Raw genomic sequence first — 10,000 nt, 5'->3', positions numbered from 1 at the left:
TTAGATTATGATCAACTTCCATAGTTCGGTGAAAACGTTTTTTTTTTTTTTTTTTTTTTTTTTTGTTAACGTTGAAATGTATAAATATTCCAAATGTAAAACTCTACTGCAGAAACGACTAAGTTATAAATTAATCAAAATAACTGAAAACATGAAAGAGAAGTGTATAACACCGATGAATTAGAGTACTCAAACTAGTTTATTCTTATTTCTTTGACGAACGATTTCTATGTAACCGTATCTTATTCAAGCGGTCAAGATGATATACCGAGTGATATTTACTACAGGTTTACTTGAATCCTTCTTATCATTCTAAAAAAAAGACAAAATACCTTACTCATTAATAAAATTTTCACGAACTTCTTATGTTTTTCAATCACTTAGATATTTGGCAAACGATAAAAGACCCATTTGCTTTAAAGATATGAAACACTTGGACGATAAAAAAAAAAAAATAGAAACAATCTTACAAGCAATGCGTGCAATCACAATCAGCTCAGAGGCACATCCTACAACTTGTATTTTACATTCAACTTAATATCTGCTGTAGACTCGAGTTACAGTCTTGAGTTGCCAGACACAGCCAAGAACTTCAATGAACCCCTTTTATCAGTGGAAACTTGAATTTAGAATCCCCTCAACCAACTCACAAGAATTAAAGAAAAATTCTAAGCAACAATATTAATTCAGTCAAGTTTCCCATCAGGTTATATTAGTCACAGCAAGCCAAGAGTTATGTCTCTCATTTGCTTCATTATTATAAGTTGAAATCCAGTGCCTGGGAGGAGTCCTGAAGTTAGCTAGCTGCTTGACGCCACTTGTCTCAACAAGTCAGATTGTGATTTCCTTGCCATATGGGAAACACCCGAAACTGAAACGAGTTTTTAGGAATCCCAAACTGAAATGCAGCCATTAATTTTAGCTTTACAATGCCCATATACATGTTAATCTATTTTGTATATATATCTTTGTACCAGATAATACAAGAACCTTTTTTTTTTTTTGATATCTCCAGCGGGCTGCGTTATGGAAAATAGCCCATTCCTCAGAGTATGTGCAAATTCCTATCTTTTAAAATATTCATGAGCCCCTGTTTATATATACACTGCATATATATATATATATATATATATATATATATATATATATATATATATATATTTCCTTTTGCAGGATCGTTTCTTATGTCTGATAAAATTTGATTGCAGTTATAAGTTCTATTTTATCTATATTTGATTAAGCAGTGATGCATACGCACACAGACACAACACACACAAACACAATATATATATATATATATATATATATATATATATATATATATATATGTATGTATATACAAATATATATATACATATATGTATATATATATAAATAAATATATATATATACACACACACACACACATATATATATATATATATATATATATATATATATATATATATATATATATATATATATATATATATATATATCAGACATAAACGCGCTTTCACACACACAATAAATACATAACTATGTGTGAAAATTTGCCTGTTTTTATAATAAATTTAATTTCAATGTATATTTTCCATTTCTATTAAAAGGCAAATGAAACAGTGTACACATGGCTGTAAATATTATCTACAGTTAACTGTATCTAAGTAAAATAAGCTCATGAAGAAATGTAGAAAAAAACAGAACTTATGATTTTAATTGAGATTTCTCCATATCATGTAAAAGTATGTTAGTCACATTGCTCTTGGAAGGTTTTTTTAATGCTTAAAAGTAAATGCTTTTCTTTATTTGATGTGTTACATATATATATATATATATATATATATATATATATATATATATATATATATATATATATATACATATATATATACACATATATATATATGTATATATATAGTGAAATATATATATATATATATATATATATATATATATATATATATATATATATATATATATATATATGTATATATATATAGTGAAATCATCATTACGTCTTAGTGTTTTTGTTTCAGTGGTACAACGTTCTGTTTTTATCATTTAAAAGCTTTAAAATATATGTTAATCCGAGAGCAAGTGACTAAGAAAATTTCTGTCAAAATCCTAAAAGCACTATATCTGAAATTCCATTTCCGAAAATCTGTGATGAAATTAATGAATTTTGTCTGTCTTATGTCAAAGAGCTGTGGGAGCGGAAGATCAGAAATGCCAGAATGGAATAGCCATGCGATGGATTATTTTGATGTTTACCATTCCAAAATTTAGATTTTTCTAGTTTCAAATCTTTCTTAATTTTGAGAAGAGGAAGGTCCAGTGTTTTAAGATGAATAACAATTAGTTGGTATCAGTTGCTTCTCCTTCAGCTGGCCTTTCACATAAGACAGTTATTAAATCTGACTTTTAGAGAGATTCCTCTTCATGTCTGATATGTCCTGCTGGTCGATTTCGTAACATTATATTTTACTTATTGTTTTATGGAAGGCTATTGTTTGTTCTATGAAGGCTCAGGGACGAATCTCCAGTGCCCTGCACTTTCATAATACTCCTCCACTTCTTTGCAATAATATTTTAATAGCCCGCCAACCCCAGAAAACAAAGTGGTCAAGTTTATGAGAAAAGTTTTCAATGATTTCAGTTGTAATGTGGGAAAATTTAGTTTCAAGAAAGATATTTGAGCGAATCTAGTTTTGCTACATTGTTTGAGCCATGGTTAGAGCCACAGGATTTTTTATTGCAGTAATTTTCTATTCACAACTGAAATCAATCACTTACAATATTTTTTCCGGGTATGTTTCACAGATCCTCAACACAGATCACTCCAAAAACACAGGTAGGATCCAGCAAAGAACTCGGACGAATATATCTATATTTATGATTTTTGCTCATTCTAAATAAATCTTTTTTATTAGTCCTATTGCTTTGTAAACTACCGAAAAACCATGGCATTTCTGTATTCACACAACCTTTGTCATGTAAATTAATATTTCTGATTCAATATTTTTATGTATTGCTAACATACTTTCAGGTTTTTAAGTGACAGTTTGTGTGTATATCTTAGTATACATACATTTCTTGAAAAGATCCCATTTCCGTTCCAATTAAGGAAAATAACGTCCGTACTCGTTTTGCTGGATCCTACCAAAATGACCCACATGTACCCTAAAGATATTTTAGGGTACATATATGACAGTTGCACCCGAAACTTTACCTACTGATATTTTTGTGGAAAAGGTAATGAATTCGGGTCTCATGCTCAGGTATTCCTGGTTAAGGAATCCCCAGTTTTCCCTCCCAACTCCCTCCCCCTTATTTGAACTATGTCATGTTCAGGTTATATGTTCTAACCAAGTTTTGTTAAAATGAATCTTGACAATTGCTGGTATCTGGACAAGATCTTTACTTCCTGGGCAGAGTTCCTTTCCATGTGACAAGATTTTATTTTTCTCAATCCCTTTTAAAAGAGTCTAAGGTCTCTCTCTCTCTCTCTCTCTCTCTCTCTCTCTCTCTCTCTCTCTCTCTCTCTCTCTCTCTCTCTCATAAATATAAAACATTGGAAACCAGGTTCAGCAGCTTTAGATAGTCTTAAAGTTTTCCATTTCCTGAATCCAGGTAATTCCTACCGTGCCATGCTTAGTCCAATAATAATTATTTTTGCTTCTTTTGTTACTTATGCTGTACACATCTAGTCGCTAGTTCAGAAATCACAGAGAATATCATGGTGCCTTTAATGAGCTCATTACATGCAAATCTATTTGGTATTTTTGCAATATTTTACGTTTCACTCGTTTAATGAATTTATTTATGTTATTGCTCTTTCCTTATTAATTTTGTTATGATTTTTTAAAAGCTTAAACCTTAGTTTTACTGTATATTCAAACATAATCCTCTCTTTCTCTTTCTCTTTATGAGCGTGTGTGCAAATCTATTTGGCTTTATTTGCAATATTTGATGTTTCACTCTTTTTTATGAATTTATATTAGTGCTCTTCCAAACTTGTTATGATTTTTTAAAACATAATCCTTAGTTCTTCTGTATATTCAACATATTTCTCTCTTTCTCTCTCTATGAGTGTGATAGTGTGTGTGTGCGTTCGTGTGTTTCCTGTTCAGGATTTCTTGTCCAGATGTACCGATAATCTGTAGTGTTTTGGCCGGAGGGCGGGACCGACGAGACCAGAGAAGCTATCCCAGTGATGTAATCAGATTGTAAGTCATCAAGCATAGTTCAAAAATGCTCCGTATTATTTGATCACAGTGTATCTCCCTCCTTTGGCAGCTTCGCTTTGGTCCAGTGAAGGCTAAGTATGAGACGTTTGTTTGTTTATTAATGATTTACCTGCATAAGGTTATATCACAAGGGCATTATTGTCCAAAATTAGATCGAATGCAATTGCTCGGACATTTTGGTGAGTCACATTGCTCAAGTAAGAATACTTACATATTTCTTTTTTTATGTGAAAGCTTTTACCTCATTAGAGACATATCTTCCCTCTGATACAAACAAATAATACTTGGCCTTTGTTGATACCGGAAAGCTGTACTATATGAAAGAATTTGAATCATTATTTTCTAAACCCGAACTTGAGAATATAATCCCTTCTATAAAGTTTATCTTTTGTTAACTAAAAGTACAAAATAAAAGTTCCCGTCAATGACTTGAGAGGAGTTCGTAGCCTCTGGAATTCTAAATTTGGGACGATTAAAAAACTCCCTTCTCTTCTCTGGCTCTGCATCCCGTCCTGTCGAGGCCCCGCCCTTGGCCCAAGACACAGGTCACCTAACTCCCGTTTTCTTTAAAGGAGAAGTGGGGTGACCATGCCAAACACAACCATTGCAAAGTCATATAAGGCTAACAGGTATTTGTATATAAATGAAGATTTTAAAATGTCCAATTCTAGCTGTACGAAAAGAAATGAATAACATTTGTGTAAATAAACTGTGCCTTCAGAAAATCTGCATCTGCTATATGTATATGTATAATAAGAATGAATAAAACATAAGCGTTCACCAGTCTATCCTTATCTTCCGAACACGATATGAGTCTAAGAAATAAAATAGAAAAGTTCAAAAATATTTTAATTAAGATAGAAAATAACTTCATATCAGCCAACAAGTGGAATGACCTGAATACTGAAAAAAGAACAGTAATTATTTGCATGCTAAGCGAAAGATAATATTATTTCTGTTTAATCATTAAAAAAACGGGAAAAAATCTCGATTAAATTTAGGATTTGGGTTCATGTCCCAATTTTACAGTCCACCCAATTAATCCGACCTTTTTCTCTTTTATGCTTAATTGTTAATCATTTCTAGAATTGAAATCAGATTCAAAATCGGAATAATTCAAGCAAATAATATAGAAAACTGCATATGTAACCATCCATCCCTTTTCGATAATCAAGAAATTTTAATTTATTTTAATAATATCATTTACTGTCAATACGTCGAGTATTTCAATTCCATTTAAAAGGAACAGACAAAAGAAATGATCGTGGTCGGATTATTAAGGGTAGACTGTGAATCTGGTAACATATACTTGTATGTCGCTAATTGTTTACTTACTGTCTTGTCTCTCTTCTTTCTATTTCCATCTCTTCTCTCTTGCTGTTTCTTCACTTGCACAATTTCTCTTCCACTATTCTACGTCTGTACTTTCCGACAAAAATATGATCTTGTCAAAATATGAAACTTGTCCTTAAATGTAAAGTTAGAGAGTGGCAATATAAGTCTTTAAAAAGCTTTGGAAAGATAAAATCACTTCTGATGGGTCAAAATCTATATCAAACATGAAATACAAATGGTATATATATATATATATATATATATATATATATATATATATATATATATATATATATATATATGTATATAACGTTGTAACAAATGAAACACAACTCAAGTAATAAAAGATAATCTGCCAGCCATCTGTTTGAAAAGGAATTCTAGGAATAAAAGTTAATAGAAGAAAAATTATACTCAAGGATATATTGAACAATGTGTAGCTAGCAAGTCAGTGTGTTGTATAAAAAACATCTATTATTTTGAAGACATATTTAAAAAGTCATTTCATCCTTATCTGATTTAATATATTCAAAATCTTCAGCTTTGTTACCTTTAGGTTGAAATTTAAGTTGAGATGATATTGAAAAAAAGAATATCAACCTAGAAATGACTATTTCAGATACTGTCGGATAACAATAGCTTCTATGATCAAAATTAAAATACAATGAATTAATGAAATTTTCAACACCTCATATATTTAACATATGTGAGTACATTTGTAAATCTGCTATCACTGCAGAGTTAGATTTGATTATCCTAGAAACATAAGTCACAAGATTGAAAAATTAAATTATGTGAATTTTGTCGAAGGATTTTTTTTTTTAGTTTTGTAGTCAAAAGCTACGATAAAATCCTTCCATGATAACAAAATTATGGACAGAGAGAGAGAGAGAGAGAGAGAGAGAGAGAGAGAGAGAGAGAGAGAGAGAGAGAGAGAGAGAGAGAGAGAGAGAGAGAGAGAGAGTGTGTGTTAATGTCAGAAATAAAGATGCAAAGTGCCACATAGAAAATATCAAACCTTCAGTAATTTTCAATATGAATCCTAGAATTCTTTATCAAGCAGTTTCACATTTGCAACCATTCTCACACCACTGGCTATAAAAAGTAAGTATGGACACACAAACATAGCTAAAACATAGCGATGGTATTCGATGTAGAATCAGCAAGTTTAACATATCACAGCCTAAATGAAGGCGACTCTTCATCATCAAAAGTGATAATTTCAGTCAGAAAATCCAAAAGGCTTTGAGCATATACAACCTCACTTCATTGTCAGAATAAGACATATTGCTTCAAGCGCTCTGGACACAAAGTCTCAGTTCTGACCAATTGGTATTTTAATGCACTTAAGCAATTATGGCTACATGTAAGTACATTTGAGCTTCCTGACATTAGATGTCATTTGTGGCTACTAAATAATTCTAGGAATATTTCATTTCTGACCGATTATTCTTGGATGATATTAAGGTTATTGAAAACAATACAATTTTATGTATCTCTCATATATGGAAGGTGTAATTATAGAAAGATACATCCATATCCCATGTGCTATTATTGTATTGTAAGTTCGTGAACAACATGGTAAGTTATTACTTTTTCTACAGATCAACATATATGCTTACGTTTTGAAATGTATTATCAATTATGAAATCCTGCAGAACATGTATAATACATCAGCTGATTTGACATCCCATAGTAGATTGATGTATGGTATTATTATCAATATTGTTAATAATGTTATTCTTTTATTCATTTATGTTGTTGTTATATCTGTTCCTATTCTTGTTATTATTGTTTTAGCTTTTTATTATAATATCATGAATATTTAACATTCAGTTTTGTTTATTGCTATGAAATAGTCTTAATGATCTGTTATTCTATTAATGCAACGCATAACGCATTGCATATAATACTATCAATGACAGAATGAGGTCTGAAATGGTTTACTTTTTATCAAAATCTAGTTTTTTCTTTGTTTAAAGATACTTATCGGTGAACCTTATTTTACTTTCTAAGTTTTCATGAAACGAGTAATAAGAATTATTCATTGTATTCTGATTCGAGAGACTAAGCCCTAAAGAAATGATTCATAGTTTGTATTGTAAAACATGATGGCAGCGTTTAACTGTTAGTTTATCATTATTAACAGACAAAAAAAAAAAAATGGTTTTCAGCGTAATTGGAGAGCAGTAATGACCAAATCTCCACATTATGCAGAACACTGAGAAGTTAGAAAGGAAAGTAGTTCTGACCAGTTAAATGAAGTTCAAAAGGCATTTGATTCAAATTTCCTGACCCCCCCTGAAATATAACTTTCAAATTATTAAATATAGAACAACAGGAGAATGTTTCATTAGATGTAGAGTCTAGCTTTAAGTGCTCTATGATAAAAAGAATATCCTCAACAAACAACGTTTATCATAGATACTTCAAGAATAGAAAGACAAAGATAGAAAAGCCAGGAAGAACATTTTACGAACGTGTTATTGAGTCTTTAATAGCCGAGTTTTTTGGACCCCTCTTTATGAAGAGGAAACTAATGTCACTTTCCGTTAAATTAATTGTTGATATCAATCGATAGCTTACAATATTTATAAGGATGATCATGAACTTAACTTACGACAATACCGTCCATATCATTACCTTTATATATATATATATATATATATACATACATCACGCACACAAACACACACGCACACACACACACATATATATATATATATATATATATATATATATATATATATATACGGATATATATATATATATAGATGCATATAGTATATATATATATATATATATATCATATATATACATATATATAAATTAAGTATACATATATATATTATATATATATATATATATATATATATATATATATATATATACATATATATATATATATATATATATACATACAGTATATATATGCATGTGTGTATGTATTCATGTATTTATCTATCTGTCTATCTACATATATACATATATGTGTATATATGTATATATATATATATATATATATATATATATACATATATATATATGTATATAAATTATATACACATATATACAGTATAAACACTATATATGGATATCTACATGTTATATATATGTATATATATATATGTATCTATATATATATATATATATATATATATATATATATATATATATGTGTGTGTGTGTGTGTGTGTGCGTGTGTGTGTGTGTTAGTATCTAAGGCTACAGAGGTGTGAGGGCGCACATCAAGCCAGTACAGTAGTCGAATGTGCGGACATGATCCACAGCTAGAATATGTTAATCAGAAGCTCCATCACCTAAGTCGAGTTCTAAGGAAATCCCTTTTCATTGTGGATCTTAATCCTAATTTATGACTCCAATTAAAGACGGAATCTTCAAATTACCTGCCCTTTAACATGTGCTTCTATTCTTCCTTTTGCTCTTCATCTCACGCAGTTAAATGGAGCCATCATGCGGTAGGATATCTGTATTTATGTATAAAAAGGTTCATTTCTTTCTAAGGGGTTTGGGAAATTTTGTATATATATATATATATATATATATATATATATATATATATACATATTTGTGTGTATACAGTATATATATATATATATATATATATATATATATATATGTATATATATATATATATATATATATATTTGTGTGTATACAGTATATATATATACATACATATATATATATATATATATATATGTATATATAATTTATTTCTCTGTGTGGATTATGTCACGTGTAATTTTTATTGTTTTATTTGAGGAAGAAGCTTTTAGGATTGACAAATGTGATATCGGTTTTGATGAAAAATCAGTAAAGTTATTTCATTATGCTACTGTTTACTAAGAATTTTCATATATAGATCTCTCTCTCTCTCTCTCTCTCTCTCTCTCTCTCTCTCTCTCTCTCTCACAAAGACATAGATCTTAAAAATCATAATTGATTCGACGTGACGAGTGAATTATACAGTTTAAAAATACGAGACATTTGATCAAACTTTATTTAGATCAATATGATTAAGCAAATTTTTGGATAGTTTGACTGAAATTTACCTGTGCATTGCAACAATCTTCAGTTTCCTTTCCTTAAGGTTTCTTTCTCATAAACAGTTAAGTCTCATATTCAAAGATATACCAACATATGTACCTCTATATTCCTTTTCAGTAAATTATTCATAAAATAATTTACAAAATCTCATTAGTTATTTAATATTAAGAATTATTATGAACTCATGAAGACAATCTTGTCTTGTAAATAAACGTACATATACGTACATAAGTAAATGAATATATATATATATATATATATATATATATATATAGTATGTATGTATGTATATATATATATATATATATATATATATATATATATATATATATATATATATATATATATAAATGTATGTGTGTGCC

This window comes from Palaemon carinicauda, chromosome 9, assembly GCF_036898095.1.
Source record: "Palaemon carinicauda isolate YSFRI2023 chromosome 9, ASM3689809v2, whole genome shotgun sequence".
Taxonomy (NCBI): Eukaryota; Metazoa; Arthropoda; class Malacostraca; order Decapoda; family Palaemonidae; genus Palaemon; species Palaemon carinicauda.
Note: the sequence above shows the minus strand (reverse complement) of the source record.